This window comes from Geotrypetes seraphini, chromosome 5, assembly GCF_902459505.1.
Source record: "Geotrypetes seraphini chromosome 5, aGeoSer1.1, whole genome shotgun sequence".
Lineage (NCBI taxonomy): Eukaryota > Metazoa > Chordata > Amphibia > Gymnophiona > Dermophiidae > Geotrypetes > Geotrypetes seraphini.
The window spans coordinates 171,619,049-171,646,139 of record NC_047088.1 but is presented as its reverse complement, the minus strand read 5'-3'; the positions used below and the strand labels follow the sequence as shown (position 1 = coordinate 171,646,139).

At 42.0% G+C, this 27,091-nt stretch overlaps 1 protein-coding gene across 3 annotated transcripts in view; it reads right to left on the bottom strand.

Moving 5' to 3' along the window:
• The window catches only part of SATB2 (SATB homeobox 2), a 436,014-nt gene that overhangs the window by 1,883 nt on the left and 407,040 nt on the right, over positions 1-27,091 (bottom strand). The window lies entirely within an intron of this gene.

Below are 27,091 nucleotides of genomic sequence, written 5' to 3'. Positions count from 1 at the left end.
TATATCATGGTGTACATTTGGTTGTGCATGTGTCCTTTGTATATTTATATGTTTCATTGTGTGTGTGTGTGTGCACATGTGCATTTATGTGTGCATGTGTTTATTCATGCATATCTTTGTATGCACAGGTATCTTTCTGTGTGTGCAGGATTTTGTGTCTGTGCATGTATTTTTGTGTGTCTTTGTGTATCAGTGTGTGTGTATGTCCTTGTGTGTATCTGTGTGTAAAGAGATATAGAAAGACAGAGAGAGAGAGAGAGAGAGATAGAAACAGAGAAAGAGATATAGAAAGAGACAGAGAGAGAGAGAGAGACAGAAACAGAAAGAGATAGAAACAGAGAAAGAGATATAGAAAGAGACAGAGAGAGATAGAAACAGAGACAGAGATAGAAACAGAGAAAGAGATATAGAAAGAGAGAGAGAGAGATAGAAACAGAGACAGAGGGGGTGTATCTTTGTGCCTATGCATACAGACAGATAAGCTTGCCTAATATTATTGTTTGGGTGAAATGCACCTAAATGAAGGTTGTGATCATTAGTTTCAATGTAACAGAGAAAATAATATTACTACATTTATAAGGATTGTACTTCTTGATGTTTGCTATAGAAAAGCTATTTTTGTACAGTATAAAAATACATATACTGCATTACATGTCACAATATTTTGTGATGTGATTACACCATGAATAATTGTTCACTATAGCAGCTACTGAATGAAATGTCATATAGAGATTTTCTAAATGTTTTGTCTTTTATCCTTGAACCTCTCGGCAGCTTTTGATCTAATAGACCAGTGTCCTTCAACCTTTTTACACCTATGGACCGGTGGAAATAAAAAGAATTATTTTGTGGACCGGCGGTTGAAGAGCACTGGGCTAAGTCGTGGGCCAGACCCCGCCCATCTCTGCCCCCAGACCCCACCCCCATAATAGTACTAATTGTAACTATTTTTCCATTCATTTTTCATATATACACACAATATAATCTTATTAACAACACATAATGATTAACCACAAAATTAAACTACACAAAGCACACTGTATGCTTCTCAACATTCATTCCTATCAGAAAACAAATAACCCCTATGAAAATATGGGACCACAAACTAAAATTACTAATATATTCAAACGAAACCCTAAGATTCAAGACTCTGCATGCAGTACAACCCCAGAGAAAAAGAAACAAATACATTTCTTCCTGAACAGTGCAAAATATAGATGAAAATTCTCAAAATTGACACAATTCAATCACTAAATTGAAAATAAAATCATTCCCCCTACCTTTGTTGTCTCCCTCCCTCCATGTTCCATCCCTTCATCACAGCAGTTGGGTGAGGCTGGGTGTCCTGCCCTCTTTTATTTACAAACAACGCCCAGCCAGCTGTCTCTCTTGTCTTTCTCCCCCTCTGCAATAAACATACAAGCGCTCCCACCTGGCCGTTTTATATTGCCCGCGGCCGGCTCCCTCTTCCTCACTTCCTCTCTTCCTCACTGCCGCAATTTGCACAAAGCCACGTGCGGCGGCTCCTTGCACGTCCCACGCATCATCCGAAACCCTTCCCACTGACGTTGTGACATCAGAGATAAGGCTGCCGGTTCAGGCGCAGGACGTGAGTAGGAGCCGCCACCCACAGCTTTGTGCACTGATCTCCTCAGGCCCAAGGCACGTACCGGCTGCGGACCGGCAGGAAATTTTTGCGGACCGGCACCAGTCTGTGGACAGGCGGATGAAGAACACTGTAATAGACCACCACATCCCACTTAGGAAGCTACATGACCTTGGCATTATCAATACAGTGTGGCAATGGTTCAGATCTGTTCTTTCAAATAGAACATAGGGGCCCTTTTACTAAAGCTTTGCACACATAAATGAAATTATTGCATGCCAAATGTTAAGCTGCCCATAGATATAATATTTGTTTGTTAGCATTAAGCACATGCTAAGCTTTAGTAAAAGGGCCCCTTAGTGTGTTATAGCATGCCTATCTGTTGTCGCTGGAGGTCCATGGTGGTCATTGGAGGCAGGAGTGAGAGCCACTCGGACCTGTCATTGTTCCATGAGAGGTAGTGGCAGCCATTTTCTAAGGGAAGCCACAAGGGGCAGGAACAAATGGCTTTTCCTCCTGCCTCCAATGATCTCCATGAACTACCAGAGATATAAGATAGCCCAGGGGCCTAACTAGAATTGGGGGGAGGGGTGTTGGAGAGCTTGTTCAGTGGGAGGGGGGGCCTTTGATTCCCATGGGCTGGGGGGAGTGGATAGGAGAAAGAGAGGCTATGTTGGAGGTAATGAAAGGACTGAGGGTCTTTAAAAGTACAACATAGGTTCTAAATTAGTCCCCTTAGTTATATGAATATTGCTGGCACTGGCATAATCTCTGGCTCCTCCCTAAAGCTGCCTCCTGTACCGCCCCTGATCTGCCAACTTTTTCTTGGGCTGGTCAGGGGTGATATTTAGTGGCACTGGCACTTTACAGCTGCTGAATATCGGAGGTTAGGCAGTGGTAAGCAATCAAGCAGGCAGGAGAGGCTCCTGCCTACTTAAGTCACTTTGAATATCAGCCCAAATATGTATGTCTTTCTTTCTTTCTTCATATTGGTGGTAACTGTGTATTACTCCTCAAACAAAGGCAAAACCAGTAGAAACAGGGGCTCTAGAAAGTTCCGTTAGAATATTGGTAGCATTAAGTATAAGCAAGTCTGGTTAAAGCAGGGATTAGAAACAGTGGCCAGTACTCAGCTTTCTTTGGTTGTGTATGTGTCTTTTTTCCATTGACAAACAGCAGTGGAAATGATCCATCCAGAAAAATGTTGGAAGATTTCCAATCAAATATAATGATTTTTTTTTTTTCAAACCAGGATCAACCAGCAGTAAAACGTTTAATTTGAAGGAGACAAAGGGACGCCTATAGCATCTTCAAGCAATCAAAGAAAAACCAAAGACAGGGCTGAGAAAAATACGGAGTAAATCTGCTTAACCCATTCAGAACTGAAACACCCAACTAGATACACTTTAGGAAGTCACTGACTAGGACCTGATAGGTTACAATAAATGGCTCCTCAAGCAAAATATTCTTAAACTGCTATATTAGACAAATAATATGCAGTGCTATTGTTTATCGTCCCCTTCAGTTTGAGGGGTTTTGCAAGTAATTAAGTATTTCATAAACAATCCAGTTTTTTTTTTTTTTTTTAAAGGGAAATTATATCATCATCTTCTACTTTTAAAAATGCTGAATATGGTATTTGGGATCTGTGGTCCGCTAATTTATATCTTATACCATAAAAATAATAAATAGCTTACTCCAGAGCTGTATCTGTGTGTGGGAACAATTTAAAAGTTATAATTTATGAGCTTCAGAGGGGGAAAGCATGTATTGCGGAAAACAAACGAAGGACAGCAAAATGAAAGGGATACAAACATCATGCGTTTCTTACAGTAAACTTAAATGAGTAGTACAGTCATATTATGACATGCAGTCAGTAGATAAAATCTATTAATAATACACGTTGAATAAGAAGCTAATAAGATAGAAGTTGACCAAAATAGATAACATGTCTTCTCTTAAATCTCTCAGTGCTGAAATATATTTTGAAGGCCACAATGAGAACCAGCTGGAATCCATGTGTAAAATAGAATGGTACATGCCTGTAGGGAAGGAAGTAAGATATTGAATGATTATGTTTAGGAAAGTATATAATGCACTCTATCATTATAAGAGTGATCTGGATTGCTTATAATATATAGGATTTTGTGATTTTTAAATTTTTTTTTTTTAAAATACTGTATATACTCGAATATAAGTCGATCCAAATATAAGTTGAGACCCTCCTTTTTCCCCCCAAAAAGGAAGAAAAATGGTTGACTCAAATATAAGTCAGGCGGCTTAATATTCAAGTGCCCTGCCCTGTCAGACTCTGCACCCAGCTCCCTTTCTGCCAGGCACTGCACTCAGCACCCTTCCTTCCCTCCCCTGTCAGGCATTGCACCCAGCCCCTTTCCTTCCTTCCCTCCCTCCCCTGCCAGACTCTGCACCCAGCACCCTTCCTTCCCTCCCACGTCAGACTCTGCACCCTCCCTCCCTCCTAGGCTCTACACCCTGCCGCCTTCCCTGTCCTAGCCTCATACCTCTACTGCTGAGAATTCGCGGGCACCATTAAGGAAGCCGCTCAGCACTGAGCAGGAGCGCCAAATCATGTGAAGACACTCACAGCAGCCAGTTAACAGCGGGGCAGGAACTTGGAAAGTTTGCTCCTGGCCGCTGCACCTCCACCGATGATCGGCAGTAGAGGTATGAGGCTAGGACACGGAGGGTGGCAGGGTGCAGAGACTGGCGGCGGCCTGCAATAATTTTGGAAGGGGGTATAGTGGCTCAAATATAAACCGGGACCCCCATTTTTGGGCCATTTTAATCCCGGTTTATATTTGAGTATATACGGTACAGCAGAAATTATTAAGGAGTAAAGGATTTACAATTAATGATTATAGATAGGTGCTCTGAGCCTTCTGTACTTTGACTGTAGGTGTAAATGAACAAGGGAAGTTTCAGGTTAGAAAGACACACTGAATGCTCTGTGCTGCTCCTTACACTCATAGAGTTCAGATGAGTGTCAGGAGTAGTGCAAAGCATTCAGCGTGCCGGCCTGCATTAAAAAACGCTATTGTGGTTTTGTAAAAAGGGGGTATTTAGTTAGTTCTTCAGCCCATCCTCCCGAAAGAGCTCTTGGTGGGTTACAATATTTACATACATGGGTTCAGACAACATGTTCACTTGATCACAAATGGTTTTATTGCGAGTACAGTGGTACCTTGGAATTCGAACTTAATCCGTTCCTGAACTCAGTTTGAGTTCCAAGACAATTTTTCCCGTTGAAAATAATAGAAACTGGATTAATCCCACAAACTTAGATTTTCAAATAAATTTAACAGTAAACACACAAGATTTGTTTTGTAATTTTTTATTCATAACACTCTCAGATATTAACTAATGATAATACAGTACAGTAGAGGAATGTTCAGTACAGTAATGTAACCAATGATAACGAATCATGATTTGGAAGCAAGATCGGGTCCCCCTGGCAGAGGAAGCAAGATTGGCCCCACGTGGCTGAAACAGCAAGATCAGAACGTACGGGAACTGCAAGCATTGTTCGGCCCAAAGCTTCCCTCCCAGGCAGAAACAGGAAGCTGCGTCAGAGGGGAAGCTTTGGGCTGAGCAACGCATGTAGGTCCCGTACGTTCGGATTCCAAAGCAGCGTTCGGATTCCGCGACAAAATTTACTAAAAAAAAAAAAGTGCCGATTCCAAGTTGTTTGAGTTCTGGTTGAGTTCAGATTCCGAGGTACCACTGTATTTGGGTCCAGACAACATGTTTGCCTGATTTCAACTAGCTTTATTGCTAGCATGTTTTTTGTTTTTTTTGTGTGTACCATATCATTATTTGGAGTAAACTGTTGTTTTGAATTATATGCATTATTATATTGTGGGATATCACAAGTGCTTTTACATTTTGCAGTATTTGGTTTTTATATTTTAAAATATTTTTGACAAATTTTAACAGGTATATCTTTTTCAAATAAATAATTATTTTTCCTGTTTCATCCAGAGACTACTGTTCCACTACTTTCTTTTTCTTTTTTGACATACATAATAATAACTATACAAATACAAAAATGGCTGAATGGAATAGAATACATCTTTACTCAAAAAAAAAACAAAAAAACATTCATTCAAAGCAAACAAGACAGGCTTCAGCTCAGTAAGGGAGAAAAGAACCTCAGTGTTGCACAGAATAAGTGAAAGGCAATACCAATGCTGAGAAAAATCACAGAGTTTGGTGATTTTTCTCAGCATTTGGATTCCTGCTCATTTCAAGAAGTAGCAGTTTGAATTGCCTTTGGATTGCTGAGTTTCTGCTATTCTGGCTCTACAACAGCTAAAGCAGCTAGAGACTTCACTCACTGAGATAAGTACCGTATTTTCTCAACGATAGGTCACCCCCCACATGATAGGCCGCCCCCATTCTATAAGCCGCAGAAAATGCTGATTTATGTTTAAAAACTGTAAGATAAGCCACCCCCATATTATTAGCTGCGGCGTTTCAAGTTTATTCAAAAATTTTATAAACCGCCCAATCGGCCTTCTAGGTGGTGAACATTATGTTATAAACATATATGGGGAAACTATACATCCTTTAAAACAATAATCATTATTTAAAACATTTAAAAACAATACAAAAACAACAGGAACAAAAAAGGGAAAAAGGATAGAACTACAATTTATCAAGTAAGAAAGAGAGCATATAGAGAAAGAACAAAAGGGAGAGTGTCTAAAAGTAGAATAAAACTAAAAAGGGCATTTAGGTCTCGAAAGCATCAAGAAAAAGAAATGTTTTTAATTTTGTTTTAAAATGGTGAAGAGTTGATTCTTCCCGTAAGAGGACCGAATGTACCGGTACCGTTTGTAAAATCCTGGCTCGCTCCTGTCTCTCCCTTGCTGGACAGCTGCCTCCTCCAATCTTGCAGCCAGCGATGCAGGGCAGGAGTGAGCTTTCGTGCTCCAGCTTGGCCCCACGCCACTTCCTGAATGGCTGTCGTCAGTTCTCGTGTGTCCCGTTAGCCAGTGGTGGTTGGCTATTATTGCCTTTCACTGATTCTATGCGACACTGAGGTTCTTTCCCGCTTACTGAGCTGAAGTCTTTCTTGTTTGCTTTGAATGAATGGGGTTTTTTTTTTTTTTGGGGGGGGGGTTTAGTGAAGACATATACATAATAATAAGACATACATTATAAACACATAAGCCTCATGAATTCCCATCTCCAACAACTCAAAATCTGTCCTGAATTTATTTTTTTTTTGGCCAGACATTAGGAATGTGAGTGCCTATGGTACTCATGCCTTGCATGCATAAGCACCAAGAAAATTAACACTTACGTGCATTGTGCACTATTCCTTAGGGTAGGGGGAAGCTAAGAACATGGGCTACTCTTGAAACAGCTTATTTTACTATTAGCCAGTGCTATTGAATAAAATGGGCCCTGTGCTAAAACAGTATGAGTTAGTAGAAAAATAACCCACTTTGATAACTTCCAGTCGTAACTTCATCATTTGGGCTTCGAGTGACATAGCCAGTTTGATCTCTTCCAGAATCAATTTGTTACTTTTTCTGATGGTCCATGACAAGCATAAAATCCTTCTCCAGCACCAAAGCTCAAATGAGTCAATCCTCTTTTTGTCTTGTTTTCATAGTGTTCAGCTTTCATATCCATAATTGACCACTGAGAAAATGAGTGTGTGTACAAGTCTGATCTTCGTTTGGAGTGTTATTTCCTTACCTTTGAATACTTTGTCGAGAATCTTCATTGAAGAGCAACCAAGTGCTATTCTGCGGAGTACGTCTTCCCTGCTTCTTTGCTTATGAAAGAACCCAGGAGATTGAAATCCTTTACAACTTCTATTCTATCACCTATATTACAGGTCAAAAACCTAACTTTAGTTCAAATGCAATAGCTTACACCAGCCTTAAGGGTGCTGTAAATGCTCCCACCTAGATTGCTAAAGAATGTGTGAATAGTATTTTATAATACACACACTTACATGTATGCTCTGCCCATATTCCACCCAAACTCTGCCCATGTAAATAATTACCTGCAAAATACACATAATTGACTGGCACATACTTATAGAACAGTATCTAGCTGGAAATGATCATTTACACACATATGTGTCCTCATACATGCTTACATGACTAAATACCCCAGAAGATGGCAATTAAGATTAATGTTAAAAATTGCAGGGTCATGCACTTAGGCTGCAAAAATCCAAAGTGTAGGGGTGAAGTACTTCTGTGTACAAAAGAAGAGCAGGAATTCAGGACGATCATATCTGACAATCTTAAAATGGCCAAACAAGTAAGGCAACTATCAAAGCCAGAAGGATGTTTGGGTGCATAGGGAGAGGGATGGCCAGCAGGAAAAAAAGAGGTGATGATGTCCTTATATAATATGTCTCTGGTGAGGCTCCATTTAGAATGCTAGTTGCATTCAAAAGGTAGAAAACAGGATGGAATCAGTCCTGAGGGTGGCTACAAATCTGGTCAGTGGTCTTATAGACCCCAATATGATACTCTGGAAGAAAGATGGGAAAGAGGAGATATGACAGAGACATTTAAATATCTCCATGACATACATGCATAGAAAGTGAGTCTATTTCAGATGAAAGAAAAAAACAAACAAACCCCAACTCTGGAATGAGAGGACACAGGATGAATTTAAAAGGTTTTAGGTTCAGCAGTAATCTAAGGAAATACTTTTTTGTTACAGAAAGGGTAGTAAGATCTCTTAGGGAGAGGAGGAGATAATAGATGGACCAGGTGGCCTTTATTGGCTGTCATTTTTCTATGGGGTCCTTTTAAGCCGCGCTAGTGGGGTTAGCGCGTCGGACATTTCATCACACGCTAACCCCCACGGCCGCCTAAAAAACTAACGCCTGCTCAATGCAGGTGTTAGCGGCTAGCGTGGCAGGTGGTTTAATGCGCGATATTATGTGCGTTAAACCCCTACCGCAGCTTGATAAAAGGACCCCTATGTTTTTAAACAGGATAATTCTCTGAAGGGAGACTTAGAAACTAGGAAGAATATATGTGCCTTCTTTCCTTCAAGTATTTCTTTACAATCCTTCAAAATAGTTTCCCTGCTTTGCAATGACCGAGTCCCAACGTCCAGGAAGCTTCATTATTCCATCCATGACACCGTTTTTGTTCAGTTGCCGAATGGCTCAGGTAACGGCGGAAGAAAGCTCTTCCAGAGATGCAAAACGATGTCCACACATAGGTTGTTTCAACTTTGGAAAAAGGTTGAAGTCTGGCGGACTCATGTCTGGATTATAGGGAGCATGAGGTAACACCTCCCAGCCGTATTTGCGTAGTTTTTCAATGACAACATTCCCTATGTGCGGGTGAGCATTGTCGTGAAGAATGAGTGGCCCAGCCAAGAGCAACTGATGTCGGCTTTTGTGCATTTTTCTGCGCATTTTTTGTAAAACAATCATGTTAATATACTGTTGTGGCACTTCTGTGATGATGATGCCTTCATGATCATTAGCAAAAATCACCATTTGTTTGACTTTTGATTGAGCTCGTCAAAATTTTTTTGGTCGTGGGGAAGATGGAGCTCTCTATTCGTTGGACTGTGATTTCAGCTCCGGCTCAAAGTCTCTGACCCATGTTTCATCAATAGCAACAATGTGATTCAAGAATGCTTGACCTTCAACGTCGAATCTTTGTTTCAGCACGGTTGCATTGTCCAGGCATCTCTGATCGTCAACAGACACAGTACCCGAGACACCTGCAGCCTCCATTTCCCACATTTGTCACAGCCACACTGTGTACACTACAGAGCTCCTAAGTACACATCCTGCTGCTTCAAGCACTGAAGTGAAAGTTAAGGCACCTCTTTGTCAATTAGGTGACGTTAGGCTCCAATATCAGTGCATAATTTAGGCGAAGAAACCTCGTTGGTCTGACCCAGTGGGGCTATTCTTATGCTCTTATGTCCTCTCCCAGGAATTGATTGTTAGCGCCCAATTATCAACACTAATTGGCTCATTAAGCAATTAAATTGCACGCACAATTTGGGCATATGACCAAATTTTGTGTGCACAATTGTGAGCATTATATTAAAAATTAGGGATTTAGTGTGTGCTAGTAAAAGGTCCCCTTAATGATGTGCACACCTGTCCAATGGGAACCATTATGAGAGCACTGACTCAGGGGTGCAGTAATGAATATGAGCTCCTGTTAAGATGTGTTATTTTAGCATTAAAGACAAAAAGAGAGGTTTTGGAACTGTGCACATCAACTAGAGATAAATAAGATTTTAATATGAATGTTTTAATATAGTAAATTAAAACAGTCTCTACTTGAAGTATTGGATAAGACCCAACTCGGTCTGTGTTTCAGCTTGAAAACCTGCTTCAGAGATATACAATGGAACCTTGGTTTGCGAGCATAATTCGTTCCAGAAGCATGCTCGTAAACCAAAGTGCTCGTATATCAAAGCAACTTTTCCCATAGGAATGAATGGAAATGCAGGTGATTCGTTCCACATCCCCCCAAAAAACCGCTCCCCTCCCCCCGAGGCCACTGGTGCGCATCCACCCCCACCACCACCACCACATTCCAAAAAGACCCTACACCCCCGAGTCCACTGGCGCGCTTCCACCCCACCCCCGGGAACCGGCTTCGCCCACCCCACCCCACCCCCGAGAACCAGCATCGCCCCAGAGAACCCGCATCGCCCCCCGCCCAAACCCTCACGGCGATTGGGTATCGGCACGTAGCACCAACCCACAGGACGTGCTGGTGCCGAAAGAGCCTGCCGCCTGCCGCTGATCTCTGCTGGGCCTTGAGCATCTGGCTCCCACTCTCTCCGGGTTGGTGCTGCATGCCAGTGCCCGATCACGATAAGGGTTTGGGCGGGCAGGGGGGCGATGCCGGTTCTCTGGGGCAATGCCGGTTCTTGGGGATGGGGGCTCGCAAATCGAGTCAACGCTTGGTTTGCGAGGTAAGATTGGTGAGAGTGTTTTGCTCATCTTGCAAAACACTTGCAAACCACGTTACTCGCAAAACGAGGTTTGACTGTATATCATCCAGTGGATGGTGGTCTTACAATATCAATAAATAATAGAAGTTAACTGTAGCTTCGAGAAACATGAAGCTCGGTATTGCTGGCAAACTCCTGTTAAAAATCTGTATAGATGCTTATAGATGACAAACCACTGTTTTGGTGCGATATGGGAAAAACCAGAAGAGTGGTTTGTTTGCTACGAGTGTCTATACGGATTTTCAACAGCGGCTTGCCAGCAATAAGGAGCTTCCTGTTTCTCAAAGCTACGGTTAGCTGCTATTATTTATTGATACTGTAAGACCACCATCCATTGGATGATATCTACACCTGAAGCAGGCTTTCGAGCTGAAGTACAGACTGTGTCAGGTCTTGGTCAATATTTCAAGTATAGACTGTTTTAATTTATTATATTAAAACCTTCATATTAAGCACTTTTTTTTATCTCCAGTTGCTGTGTACAGTGCCATTCCTACTCTTTTTGTCTTTGATTTCTTTTCATGATTTTTTTTTTTTTAATTTGCCTTGTTCTTTTTTTGTTATTTTACCATTTGCTCATGCAATTTTAGCTTAGGTCTCCTTATATGCAATGAGACCAAGTTACTAATAACAGCCCACATTGATAATTCCCTCCTAAATGGCTTTTAAATTGTGACAGGTTTTGCAACCTTGTGATAATTCACGGAGTCATCCAGACCCTCCAAATGCACTTTCACAATAGAAAAAAACAAAAAAACATTGGAGAAGAAGATGTCAAGAACTTATATTTTTATCAAAAGTCCATCGTCATGTCAGCACTGCAAGGAACCCACCGGGCAAATAGACCTATAGGTCCAAAGTTCAAAGAAACTGAACCTGCATGCTGCTCATGGTAGTCATTCACTAGTTGCTCTGTATGGGGCAGGAGTGTGGGAAAATTGCTCTTGCACCAGTTCACCACTGAACCACCAGGGATTTCAAAGGTAAGTGAGGGAGGCAGGAGGCGGGAGGGATCCCTCCTGTACCAGCCCACTGCTGGACCACCAGCGAATTGAAAGGTACGCAGGGGAGACGGAAGGGAAGTGAAAATTATTACAGTCAGCCAGGACAGGAGACATAAGAACATAAGAACATAAGCAGTGCCTCCGCCGGGTCAGACCATAGGTCCGTCCTGCCCGGCAGTCCGCTCCCGCGGCGGCCCAAACAGGTCACGACCTGTCTGAATCACCAGAAGGGGCTCCCTTGCCACCTTGGTTTCTCATTGAAGTCCTATCTTCCCATCGAAGTCCTAACCCTCCGGTCTTGCACATGCACGACCTGGTTGGGTTTCTATACTTATTACCTGGTTAGCTTTCTATACTTGTGTTACATCCCAGCTCCTCCCTTAGTATCCCACGATCCCTTTATCCCTCAGGAATCCGTCCAATCCCTATTTGAATCCCTGTACCGTACTCTGCCTGATCACTTCCTCTGGTAGCGCATTCCAAGTGTCCACGACCCTTTGGGTGAAAAAAAACTTCCTTGCATTTGTTTTGAACCTATCTCCCTTCAGTTTCTCCGAATGCCCCCTCGTACTTGTTGTCCCCTTCAGTCTGAAGAATCTGTCCCTATCCACCCTCTCTATGCCCCTCATGATCTTGAAGGTCTCTATCATATCTCCCCTGAGCCTCCCTTTTTCCAGAGAGAAGAGCCCCGGCCTATCCAACCTCTCGGTGTATGGGCAGTGTTTCAGCCCTTTTACCAGTTTCGTTGCTCTCCTTTGGACTCTCTCAAGTACCGCCATATCCTTCTTGAGGTGCGGCGACCAATACTGAACACAGTATTCCAGATGTGGACGCACCATCGCTCGATACAATGGCATGATGACTTCCCGCGTCCTGGTTGTTATGCCCCTCTTTATGATGCCCAGCATCCTGTTGGCTTTTTTCGAGGCTGCTGCGCACTGTGCAGATGGCTTCAGTGATGCATCCACCAGCACACCCAAGTCTCTCTCAAGTCTGCTGTCTCCCAACAATGCCCCCCCCCCCAATTTGTAGTTGAACAACGGGTTCTTTTTCCCTATATGCATGACCTTGCATTTTTCCACGTTAAAGCGCATTTGCCATTTGTTTGCCCAGTCTTCCAGCTTGTCCAGGTCCCTTTGCAGGTCCTCACACTCCTCCCTGGACCTAACTCTGCCGCACAGTTTGGTATCGTCTGCAAATTTTATAACCTCGCACTTTGCCTCCTTTTCCAGGTCATTGATAAATATGTTGAAGAGTAACGGCCCCAGCACCGATCGCTGTGGCACACCGCTTGTGACTCCCCGCCAGTCAGAATATTGGCCCTTCACTCCGACCCTTTGCAGTCTACCCGACAACCAGTGCTTGATCCATCTGTGCACATCCCCTCCCACCCCGTGGTTCCACAGCTTCCTAAGCAGCCTTTCATGTGGCACCTTGTCGAAAGCCTTTTGAAAATCGAGGTAAATGATGTCTATGGGTTCCCCATTGTCCACCCGACTGCTTATTCCCTCAAAGAAGTACAGACCTTCCCTTACAGAATCCGTGCTGGTTTGTTCTCAGTAGGCTATTCCTCTCGATGTGCTCGCAAATGCCGTCCTTGATCATAGCTTCCACCATCTTCCCTATAATTGAAGTAAGGCTCACCGGCCTGTAGTTCTCGGGGTCACCCTTCGATCCCTTCTTGAAGATAGGTGTGACATTCGCCAATTTCCAGTCCTCTGGTACCTCACCAGTTTTCAAGGATAGGTTGCAAACATGCTGGATTGTGCCCTCTACTCCCGGCATACCGCTGGACCACCAGGTCTTACGGCAGGCCTGGCGGAGGCCTGCAACAGGTCAAGTTTAATGAACATGTGATTAATTGCCTATCTTGAATACTAAGTGATGTACAATATAAAAACAGGGGGAATACAAGTTTAAAATTTAAAACCATAAACCAAATCCATTTAACTGTGCTGTGTCAGACCGCAATCCAACTGTAGTTTACTGTTTTGACTGGGTGGCTGTATTTAGCAAAGAGGAAGACAGTTTTATATGTCATGCATAAAAAACTGCTTGGATATGTCTGAAATAGATGTTTGGCACAGTTAAAAAATAAAACCAAAACATAAACCAAATACATGGACATAGACGGTCAAACAAAAAAATGAGAGGAAATGGGCTGAATTACAATAAAATCAAGAAAAGAGAACATAAAGCGGAAAAATCTCAGCTTATATTTGAGTACATATGGTATTTAAAATTTTTTTATACCATCTAAACCTAGGCGGTTTCCACACAAACATACATAAAAAAACAACAATACAAACAATATCAACAAGAGCTGTATCTTCAAAACATTTCACCCCAAATATCTATCTCCTTATTAAAATGACACAAAAATGCAGTTATAAAAAATTGACGTCTGTTTTTATCAATTTATCGTAAGGGTTTTTTTATTGCTAGCCACTGCGGTAAAAGTTCCGATGTTGATAGGAATTCTATGAGAGTCAAAGCTTTTACTGCAGCGGCTGGCAATAAAAACCCTAACATGGCTTGTTAAAAAGGGCTCATCACTTGAAATATCTTAAAAAAGCTCTTCTTCTTTTAAATCTCTAAATACATAATATAAATATTAGTGAATGTGAAAATCTCAGACCCAACAACCAAACTCTAGTGAATAAACACGGAGCCAGTTGGTAAAGAGACATCACAGCTGATCACTGTCTCATTTCACCGCACACAGACTTCTCTTTCAAAAGCTGAACAACCAGCATTTACTTATCTGAAGTGGTTGAGTTGCTGGGATCCGTCCCACAACTGCTCTGGTCTGATAAAATGAGAAATACTGCTGTCTCAAAACTTCCCTCGACCCCCCCTTTTTTAAAGAGAAGTCTGTGTGCGGTGGAATGAGACAGTGATCAGCTGTGATGGTCTCTTTAACAACTGACTCCGTGTTTATTCACTAAAGTTTGGTTGTTGGGTCTGAGCTTTTCACATTCACTAATATTTATATTATGTATTTAGAGATTTAAAAGAAAAAGAGCTGTTTTAAGATATTTCAAGTGATGAGTAGTTTTGAGTTATGACTTTGATCACTTAATTTTAATAAGGTTTCTCATTAGTTGCTTGTTAAAAAGGGGCCTGAGTCTGATAGCTTTTTAAACCCAACCCTATCAACACACAAGCACAGCTGACCCAGGAGAGCACTTCACAGTTTCATACCTGCAATAGAAAAAGCGGAAGCTCTGTTATCTACATACTTTGCCTTCACAGACATGTCCAATAATATAGCATTTTCAGATCTCAATGGCCTACCCTGACAGCTGCTTAAAATTCAAGGGTACCAAATGATACAGAGCCAGATGAACAACAGACACCACTTTATAGGCACACCCTACTTAAGCCAGGGTTTACTTGGGCTAAACACCAGTGCCTAAAATCTCTTATGTAAGTCAAATCTTTCACTTACATAAGAGATTTTAGGTATTGGTTATGTGTCATAATTTAATCCCTTCATCCTTCAGTTGTGAGTTATAGTGCTACATACCAATGCCTAAGACAAGTTTCAAGTTTCAAGTTTTATTTATATTTGATTAATCGCTTAATTAAAATTATTTCTAAGCGAATTACAATGTATGAGTAAACATGATACTAAAATAGTAAATAACATGAAATAATATAAAATTAACAATTTATATAGTAAATAAAAACAACATGATACTAAATAGGAAATAACATATGAAATATTATAAAATAATAAAATTGAGAAATTTACTTAAATATATAGTAGACTAATAAGTTTATAAGTAATGTAAAAGATATTTACATGTAAGAGGAGCTCATAAGTAATTCAGAAGTTAAACATTAAAGGCATCCTTGAATAAAAAACATTTTAAATTCTTTTTAAAGTCGCTTAAATTATTTACTTGTCTTAACTGTAAGGGTAAAGAGTTCCAAAGTTGCGGCGCTGATACAGAGAACATATCTTGACGGCGGGTTCCAATAATTTTTAAAGAGGGAATCGTTAGAAGTTTATGGTTATTTGAACGTAATGGACGTGAGGTATTATATGGAATAAGTAGTTTATTTATAAATTGGGGTTCATTAGTGCTGAGGGTTTTGAATGTTAATAATAGAATTTTGTAAGTAATCCGATGATTTATGGGGAGCCAGTGTGATTTAATCAGAAAGGGAGTGACATGATCATATTTTTTTCCTTTGTAAATAAGCTTAATGGCAGTGTTTTGTATAATTTGTAAACGTTTCTTTTCTTTATGTGTAATATTTAACAGTAGAGAATTGCAGTAATCGAGTTTAGAGATGATCAATGAATGAAGTAGGATATTTAGCAATTTCGGTTCTAAATATTTTGAGATTGATCGGATTAAACGGAGTCTGTAAAAGCATGATTTAACAGTATTATTTAAATGATCATGGTAGGAAAGATTATTGTCAATAGTGATACCAAGTATTTTTAAAGATGATACAATCTCAATAGACATATTGTTAAGAGTAAAGGGAACATGCAGATTGATTCCTTGTTTCCAAGTAAACAATATAGCCTTAGTCTTTTGTACATTTAGGGCTAACATGTGTGTAGTAAGCCATTGTTGGACTTTTTCTAGTTTTGAATTAATTTGTTGAATTTCTTCTTTATTTTCAGGATCTATAGGGTGAATAATTTGTATGTCATAGGCACCTACATGGAAAACATACCCACGATCAGCCCTTATCACGCCTACTTTCTAGTAGGCACCTTGGGCTAGGTACTTACCCAAAAGTGCTAGGTGCCTACCAAGTTAAGTGCCTACCACTCAATTAGGTTTATATTAAGCCAATTATATAGTGCTATCGATGCCAGTTAAGCTTTTTAAATTATTAAGTTAGGCATCTAGATTGGCTGGGCATGCCAATCATGGCATCTAAATTTAGGCGTCTTTTATAAAATCAGGGCCCAAATTTAATTAAAAAAGAAAACCCTGAAACACTTGCCTACCCTTTGTAATGGGAAAGGTAATAAAGAAAATGACTGTAACTAAGGTAAAAGACGGAGAAATCCGTTTCCAGGGAAAGGCTCGAGAGTCTTGCAGTTTGGAGTACAAGGGCAGTCTAAAAGTAAGAAATGATCTCGCACATCCATTCTCCTCTTTCATAGAACATTCCAGCTTGGAAGTCCACCTTTGTTAGGGGTTTTGATTTTCCTGTAATAAATGTTTTACTTTCAAGAGATATTGCATGTCAGTTCTAGCAGACCATAACACCTTTTATTTCTCTCTCTCTCTCTCTCTCTCTCTCTCATTTCTGGTTTGTGATTTCACACCATGGCGTCCTGGGCCATATTAAAAATTCTACCTTTGTTCTCTCCCCTTTTTGGATCAGGCAGTATCCTGCAGTCAAAAGCTCAGGAAAAGCCAACTGTTATTAAAAAATAATACACATTTTTGTTTCAAGTGTTGGCAAATTGCAGACTACAGGTTGTAGATTATATTTTTCACTCTAGGCTGGTTTAATAAACTTTAGATTCCTTCCCCCCCCCTCCCCGTTTCTCCAAGCAGGTATTGCCAGGGGTAGGGAGGAAATAAACCATGCTCAATAAAAGAAAACCTTGTCAAAAATAAAAATCAATACAAGTGTGCAAAATGGTAGAAAGTCTGACACAGAAATACATGTTCAATTTCATAGAATTTTATGCAGTGCAGCCTTTAATATTGTAACTCAAGTGCCACTGGCACATCTGCTCTATTGTTTTAATAGAGCTTCATAACTGTTTAACACAATACATGTCTGAATCAGGAATATAGTGTGAATATAGTGTGAACAAGACATGTTTAACTCTTCTTCTTACCAGGGCGCAAGGAGGAAAAAATGCCCTGGGCAAATGTCTACAGTCTGTAGTGTGGCCACCTGTTTAGAATGTTATGGTAGCCTTGCCTCTGTCCTATCTCCCTGGAGGCTTTTGGAGGACCACTTGCCTCCGCAGAGAATGCATGCAGACTGAACTCCTTTCATAAAGGATTTGTATTCTTTGAAAGAAGAGATACAAGAGTTAAACTCTGTTTCCCCTCCCCCCAGGTAACCATTTTTCCTTTGGGGCAGTTTAAAGTGTGGCTGAGAAACCAGCTGTTATATTTAGTCCTACAATAGGGTCACAGACATCAAAAGAACCTGGCAGCTCTGGTTAGGAAAATATAGTAGCACTGCGCTGATAAAACAGTACTCAGCAAGATTTCTGCTTTCAAGGCTTAACCGCCACTGCCCTTAATAATAGGACTTGAGAGATTCTACTGTGTGAATAGGACACATAAAAGTACAAATATTCCTTTTATAGAAAGGAGATCTAAAATGGAGCATTATAATTAGCTTCCATGGTAAAAGACGGAATATCTAACATTACCAAACACACAACTTGGATAACATACTCTATTATACCCTTCACTTAAAAGTGGATAAATAGTCAAATGAGCAAAGGAAACACTTTATAAGTCAGGCAACAGTGATATTTATGGCACAGGGCCTTTGTCTTTGGGTTCGACTTCAGAAAGTGTGATGGCACAGTGAAATAGGGCTCCTTGTTTTCTTCCCTGCGGGATACTGCATTTATTGGAAGTTAATGAATCACTGCATTAGACTGTAACAGTAATAATATTTCCACATTCATAGGCCGCCTCATTTTATAACGGGGCACACTGTTTGTGTGCGTTTGTTATAGAATACAGTGGTACCTTGGTTTACGAGCATAATTCATTTCAGAAGCATGTTTGTAATCCAAAGTACTTGTATATCAAAGCAAAGTGCCCCATAGAAAATAGTGGCAACGTAGACGATTCGTTCCAGAACCCAAAAGGTGGCCCAGAGGTCTGTACCTGTCGGGTGCCGGGTGCTGCAGCACCATCTCCTCCATCCGCCTCCTCAGTCCGTCATCCGCTGAAGAACCCCGCAGTGCCGCTTCGGGGGGATGCTTCTAATGTCCGGAGAACCCCACAGTGCCGCTTCGGGGGGATGCCTCTTCCGTCCTCCGGCCAGCCTTCCACGTTGGGTGCCTTCTGCATGTTGGAGAGCCCTATCTGAGCCTACGCAGCCGAGTGCTGTCCCACCTGCACGATGCGTATGACACACACGTCGATGATTGACGTTGTTCATGATCATACGCAATTCCTCCCCCAAGATTCACACAGGATAAGCATGGAGGCATAGCTGGATGTCCTTGACTAGAATACAATTCTGGTACATACCCAGAATGCATCAGGCAGAAACAGCAAAGATGTGTTCTTCTTTCTCTTCTTGCAAGGTTCAGGCTGGAATGATTTCTTGTATACAATGGTTCAGGCTTGATAATGTCAGAGAGGCCTAACCTTCAGGTGCAAATAAGGAAACACCCCTACAGGTGGAAGGGAGAGAGATATGCAGCATCTCTTTTTCCCTCCTTCCCATTGTTCTTCATTAAGGGGGAAGGGAAGAACAACAATAGAAAAGAAAAATATGAAAAAAAAATAAAGAAATATAAATATGGAAAAAAAGAAAAGAGAAGGAGCAAAATGTTGGACCATGGGGAGAGAGGAAGAGAGATGAACCCATGGGAGGGCAGATGGGAAGAGAGGTGGGATAGGAAAATGCCAAGGGATGGAGAAAGAGAGACAGGGAGATATAGTCTGATGAGTGAAGATAGGGAGGAGGATTCTGGAAGAGGTGAGCCATGTGGAAGAAGTCAAAAGGGAGATGACAAGATGAGTGAGAGGATAGTGGTAGAAACATGGTAATGGCGAATAGAAAGAAGGAAATAGGAGGCAGGAAAAGGAGTGAGATGGAAACTGGAAGACCTAGGGGCTGAGAAGAGATGAAAATTGATAGGTGGTTGAAAATTTTAAAAAGAAGGGTGAGAACTGAGTGGACAGAGGCAGAAAAGAAAAAGGGAGGAAAACTGAAAGGAAAAAAATCAATATGCTGGAGACAGGTATAGTGAGGGAAATAGAGCAAGAGAGGAAAAAAATGGACAGCAGACACTGGAAAGAGAATTTGTAGAAGATAGACAAAGAGCAGAAAGAGAAACTGGGACCAAGATGATGGAAAATCAAAATGTCCAGACAACAAGGTAGAAAAAAGTGTTTTATTTTAAATGTATTAACTGGAATATGTTATCTTTGGGATATATGCATCACAAATATTTTTGTATTGTATTCAGTGGCATAGCCATACAGCTGATTTGTGGGGAAGGGCTGGAGCCCAAAATGGGCGTTTGGCCACCAAATTTTCTCCCCACTTGAATGCAAAATATAAATATTTGAGCTGGTGGAGATCCCCAAGCTCTGGTAGCTGAAGACCTCTTTCTCCGGTCTGGCAACCAGAAATCTCCAAGCTTTGTAGCTAGTAGCAGTATCCTGAGGCAGTCAGTGCTTTCATGCATACATAATGTGACCATATGTCTTGTTTTGAACGGGACCATCCCGTTTTTAGATCCCCTGTCCTGTTGTTCCTGTTCAGGAAGCTGAAATGTCCCGTTTTCAGAGACAGCGGCCCGAAGCTATGCGTGGAGACAATGGGACAGGCGATCGCAGAGCCTGGGCTCTCTCCCTACTTCCCCATCACTGACACAGCAATAGGGCCAGGCCAGGCGAGTGCAGTGACTGCACAACAGCCAGCCCAGAAGCCTTCTCCCCGACGTCAATTCTGATGTCGGAGAAGAAGTTCCAGGCCAGCCAGGCACCGGGGGAAGGCTTATGGGTCAGCCGTTGTGCAGTCGCTGCACTTGCCTTGCCTGGCCCTGTTGCTGTGGCGGCGGGGAAGCAGGGAAAAATTGTTTGTGGTGACGTGGGGGGAGGCAGGAAGAGAGAAACAAAGACAAAGTTAGGGGAGTGCGATGGCAGCGGTGGCTTGGAGAGGAAGGGAGAGAGAAAGAAAGACAGAAAGAAAGAAGGGGGGCATGGAGAGAGAAAGAAAGAAAGAAGGAAATGAAAGAAATAAAGGATGTACAGTCAGAAGGAAGTGCAACCAGAGACTCATGAAATCACCAGACAACAAAGGTAGGAAAAATGATTTTATTTTCAATTTAGTGATCAAAATGTGTCAGTTTTGAGAATTTATATCTGCTGTCTATATTTTGCGCTATACAGCTCCCCCTCCCGATTTGTGGTTTCCCTACTCACGAATTCGGTTATTCACAATTTTTTCCCCTTGTTTTTTAATGGCGAAACACTGCCCTCGACATCCCCCACACCTTACCTGGTGGTCTAGCGGTGATGCAGGGCAGGAGCGATTTTCCTACGCTGCTGCTCCGTGCAGAGCTGTCATCAAAACGGTTGCCGTATTTGTTTATTTTTCTATAGTTGTTACTGAGGTGGCATTGCATATTTTAAAGTCATCTGTCTTGACCTCTTTGAAAATCTCCCGAATATAAATGATAATTAACATTTTCTCTGCATACAGTGTGCTTTGTATTTTTTAAAAAAATTTATGGTTACCATTATGAATTAATAAGATATTGTGTGTACATGAAACATGAATGGAAGAAATTGGGGGCGGAGCTAGGGTGGGATTGGGGGCGGGACTGAAAATCAGTAGATGTCCCGTTTTGATGAAAAAAAAAAATAAATGGTCACGTTATGCATACATAAGAGTCAAGGGGTGAGGAGGGAAGGCAGCAGCTCTGTAATATTGCTGCAAGCTGCAGAACTTTGAAAGTTCTGGTCACTGGACCTGAGGTGGGGGAAGATGTGGTCATCAGCTGATGAGGCTTGGCCCACCAGCTACATCAAAGGAGATGTTCATTTTGAGGGGGCCTAAGCTCAAAGTGGGAGGCCTAGCCCCCTTTCATGGTTATGCCACTGACTGTGTTTAGTACAAAATGAAGTACTTGCAGAGTTTAACTTTTGGGGACTTTCCAGTTCAGTTTTGGTATTCATATTTCTATTTCTAATTTGTGATCCATTGTTCTGGGAGGTGTCTTATGGGTGGGAATCAGATGGGCTTCTACCTGGACGTCCTGAAGCAATAATCGAAGCATTTCCAGGACATCTTAGGCAGATAGACCAAAGTAAAACAGGTCTAAGTGCACCAAAAGTGAATAAACTGATAAGATGACCACTGGAGTGTTTAAGGTATGATCCCCTCTTTACTCCTTCAGTGGTCATGACCCCCTTCCACTACCCAGAGATGGGGGGAAAAACAGCACATTGAGGTCTTGCCATCAGCTGATCACAGCAGAAAAATCCCCAGTTTCGGAGATTCCTGCCAGCTCAGCTGATAGGGATTCCACCTGCCAGGATCAACTGGAGCCCATCACCCTTCCCCTGACCACCCCCCCCAAACATCAGACAACACCCCTCCACATCACCAATCACCATTTTGAGCCAATCAGGGTCTTAGGCCCCTTCCACTGCATCCCAAGATGCATTGAGAGGGGGGAAGGTCCATCATTCGCAGCACGCAGCCCTGTAGGCAGGCGAGTGTGGGCTTCCCTCATGCCGATTTTGCAGTGCAGGATACAGGGTTTTGGGTGATGTGTGTGGGGGGGGTTGCCTGAAGTCAGGTGGTATCTGTTGATGTGTGTGTGGGGGGGGTGTTGCTTGAAGTCAGGTTGTGTCCGCTGATGGGGGGGTATTGCCTGAATTTGGGTGTGTCCGGTGATGTGTGTGTGTGTGTGTGGGGGGGGGGGGGGTTGTTGCCTGAAGTCGGGTGATGTCCGGTGATGTGGGTGTATTGTCTGATGTCGGGGGTGTCCGGTGATGGGGGGCAGAAATGTTAGGGGATGTGGGAGTGATGGGGGGGTCTTGGGAGGGGTATAGGGCTTCAGCTGATCCTGGCAGAGGGAATCCTCTTCAGCTGAGCCAGCAGGAATCCCCAAAACCTGCTCAGCTGATGGAGATTTCTCTGCCCCGATCAGACAAAGCAGTTGGGTACGTCTTCAAATCTTGCTTTTATGCGTTTTTCAAGTGTACGTTTTTATTTTTGAAAATGGCCATAAAAGGTAGATGTCCTAAAGATCAAAACTTATACCTAGGTCAATTTCAAAAATAAAAGATAAGACACCCGGAAGCTTTGAAAATGGACATTTATTCTCCTGGGTTTGATGATGTCCTGCCCAAACCATCCAACCTTAGACTTATACGTCCTATCAAAAATGTCCCTCCACTTATAAATAATATTTCCATATAGGCATATAAACAGTTTTTGTGAAAAATGAAAATAGGTACTATATATATTATTGACTCAATTCCAGCTCATAGTTCAGTCCTTAATACTAGGCCTACTTGGACTACTGTAATATCCTCTACCTCCCATGCCCTACAACCATAACAAAACAATTACAAACTATCCAAAACACAGCACTAAGACTCATCTACTCATTAAAGAAACATGATCACATTACAGAAGCATAACTCCAATCGCACTGGCTTCCGATCCCAGCAAGAATACAATTTAAATTTTACTGCCTACTATTTAAGACTTTATACAGAGACAGTCCAAACTACCTGAATAACAGCCTCATCCACAACACCGCAACCAGACATAGGAAAACTCACACCCCATTCTCATACCCCCCCAATTAAGGAGGTCAAACGGAAAAAACTATATGATGGCCTCCTGGCCACTCAAGCAGCCAAACTAGACAACCAAATCGCCAATCTACTGACGGCATCCCTCGACTACAAGACTTTTAGAAAAGAAATAAAGACCATACTCTTCAAGAAAACTCTGAAAAAAGAAATAATACCGCAAGTCTCAAACTCCACCTCTCACTAAAGCCAACTACCCCAAACAAATAACCTTACCCATTTCTCATTCTTTTTGAAAATGACCAATTTTTTTTTTTTTTTTTTTAAGTTCTTGTTGTAATGCATCTTGGATAATTCTTTTGTAATCCGCCTTGAACTGCAAGATAATGGCGGAATAGAAATCCCTAATGTAATGTAATGTAATTGATAGAACTAGTGAGTGCTGAAATGATAAATATAGTTTTCCCATTTAATTGAAAGCATCCTCTATAATAAAACCCCAAGCGCGCATGTGCACTTACAATGCTGTGATCCCTGACTCCATGATGTGTGACTCTGTGGCTGTGTTCAATTTGCGACACGTGCGGTGTGTGGTGGGCAGCAGCTTGCGGCGAATGTGGTGGTTTGAGCGGCGCCGAGAGCAACGGCAGGAGGGTATCCTTCAGCCTGGACGAAGCGGACAGGGTGCAGGTGCTGTGAGGCGTCTGGCTGCTACTTCTGCACAGGGAAGTGGAGGGGGAGAGGGAAAGGGGGCTGCTTTGGGGGGAGGGGTGTGCTGGGGGGCAGGCAGAAATCGGTTTGCTCAGCGGGGGAGACAGAAGGGGGCCCACGGAAAGACAGGCAGACATGGCGCAACAGAGAAAGATAGGCAGGCAGGGGGGCCAGGGAGAGAGACAGACAGAAAAAAAGATAGACAGGGAAGTGGAGGGGGCGAGGGAAGGGGGGAGGGGTGTACTATGGGGCAGGCAGCAATCTTGGTTTGCTCGGGGTGGGGAGACAGAAGGGGGCCACGGAGAGACAGGCAGGCATGGCGCAACAGAGAGAAATAGGCAGGCAGGGGGCCAGGGAGAGAGACAGACAGAAAGAATGACAAACAGACAGGGGGCCAGAGAGACAGACAGCCAGTGGCCAAAGAGAGAGAGAGAGACAGAAAGAAAGAAAGACAGACAGACAGACAGCGGCCAAGGAGAGAGAGAAACAGAAAAAAAGAAAGACAGACAGCGACCAAGAAGAGAGACAGAAAGAAAGACAGACAAACAGAAAGCGGCCAAGGAGAGAGAGAAAGAAAGAAAGACAGACAGACACATCTATTCTAGCACTTGTTAATGTAACGGGCTTAAAGACTAGTGCACTAATATTGCCATTAGCACACAGCCTTTAAAACAAAACACTTACCAATACCTACTGTATATTGTAGGTAGTAAGTGCTCATGTGGTAATCCTGCACTATTTAGTTAGCAAGTGACACCCATTTTCCTCCAACAGATACACCACCTCCGAGGAAAAATTTAAAAAATTTTTAGTATTCATGGTAGTTCATGCCAATAGAGAACTTATTACAGGCCCTTTAAAGCTGCAGTAAGCATTCACTAGTGCTGACCACAGCTTATTAAAAAGACCCCACCCATCCCAAATAAGATGCTCAAAAGTCATAACCACAGCAAATTCTAGATTGAAATGCTGTCCTCACAGCCAACAATAAAAGAATATATCCTTACAAACACATCTCATTTTCACAAAGAACAATAATGTAAGTCTGGACAATTTCTGCTCACTTTCAAGAGAAATCGTTAAGTGAACGGGATCCAGGAAACGTAAACCTGAGTCACAGCCTTGACTAGACCTGTGGTTGACCTATGTGCGGTCTAACATGGAATAAATATCCTGGAACTCCAGTTAAAAAGTCATTCTAGACTTTTGAAGCAATTATTTCATACCGCCTTCACCAATGGACCATATGTTTTAAAGTTAATCTGGGTTTAGAAACTGCCCTCGTGGCTTCCTGGCTGCCGTTGTAGCTTTTCTAGATGTTATCAAGATACACTGTTCAGAAATTAGAGAAACTAAATGGAAACATTAGAGAAATCAAGTACAGACCAAGCCTTGTTTTTATTTGCAAGCAACAAATATACATTGACAAAAAAGAGAGAGAAAGACAGAGGGAGAAAAATATTTCAAAGTGAAAAGAAACTGGAAAATAGGGATGTGTATTTATGATTACGCAAACTGTTCATGTGGGTGAAAAAAAGTAAAGCATCTGCACATCACTTGTGCCTATGAATTAATCTGCACACAATCAATTTGGGGCTGATTCTATAAACAAACGCTCCAATTGTAGGCGACGGTAGGCATCCTACCACCGTCTGGTAACCAATCAGGACGCACGTTTTTAGATTTTTAAAATCCCCGAGGCAGGAAGCCTACACTGTTGCAGGTCTAAGGAGGCAGGTTATCTCCCACCGAATATTAGCGGTTAAGTACCAATATGCTATATAACCGGTCAGCTTTGAATATCGGCCAGCATTAATCTATTGTAAAGAACTGCAATGACCATTTTGACTGTTTGGGTCTAAAGTAGGGCATTATTTCCTAGAGTAAATCTCTGAGGTCAAGTAGCAATCAAGTGAAAGGGTTTGATTGAAAATGCTATTGAGGGCTCTCACATCAGACAGCTTCCTGTTTATTAGATTCATGAACTGATGAGATGCCAGGACTTTAAACTGTCAATAATATATTACTACAGATTGTTCTCCCTCCACCACTCCTTTACCAATACATATAGTCCCAGGTTAAGGACCAAGATAAAACTAAAAAACAAAAACACCCCATAAACAAAAATTAAAAAACAAAGAAAGAAAGCAAGCAATGAAAGAAAGAAGCAAATAAAGAAATGAAAGTCAGATTTTTACTACTACGTATCACTTCTGTTGCACTGCTAGTATATTAAAACATTCAAGAGCTTACAATCTACAGGACAAGTAGGAGGTTAGAGAGTTTCTCAAGCTGGCATGGCTGCTTTACCAGCCAGTGTGGTTAGGAGTTAAAACCAACCTCGATAAAGTAGGATTTTAGCCTGGATTTGAATACTGCCAGGCTATAAATCCTCCCCCCCTTCCTTATCACCAACTGTATCCCAGCTTAAACTTAACAGGTCAGCTGATGGTACTGTATAAAACATTCAAATGCTCCTTCATATGGCTGAGGTAGGTGGAATGGAACATTCCATCAAAAAAATCACACTGTGAGGAACGGATCCTGAACACAGGCATTTCCTTGCAAGCCACACTGAAGAAAGTCTCAGTTCAGTTTGCCACAGGACAAGACCAGCAACGGAAAAAGAGCCAGGGAGGACCTGTCGCTCTGAGTCTACTGTATACTTGCAACAACATAAAAAAATTAGTTTTAATGAACTTAATAGAAAAAGCTCTTTAATTAAATTCTGTCAGGAAGGATTGTATTAATGGCTGCACACAAAGGAATTTCAAGCAAGCCAAGTTTATTTAGCAAATAGCAGGCCGAGCTTTAGGAAGCTGTAACTGTTTATATTTCTTCTGATGCAATGCATCTAGAAGATCACAGTGCCAAGGAGAAGCAGTTATGTTATTAGATGTGATTTTATTTATTCAGGATTATTAGCATTACCTATGCCACAGGGAACAGTACATGTGTTTGGGAGTGGGGGGAGGGGGGAGGAGGTTCAGGTCCCAATAAAAATAACCTTCAGATTTCGAGGGACAGGATGAACTGGTGCTGTTCACTTCTTTCAAATATAAATTTATCCACATTTTCTTTATTATCACAATAAGCTTAATTCCACTGTACCGTATTTTCACGTAGATAACGTGCACCCGTGTAAAACGCGCACACGGGTATAGTGCGCGGGAAACCGAAATATATGTTAAAAAAAATTTATATACCACGCACACCCGTATACCGTGCATGCTGCCCCGACTCTCCCGTCGCCGCCCGACTCTCCTTTCACCCGCCCCGACTCTCCTCTCCCCCTTGAAGTCCTG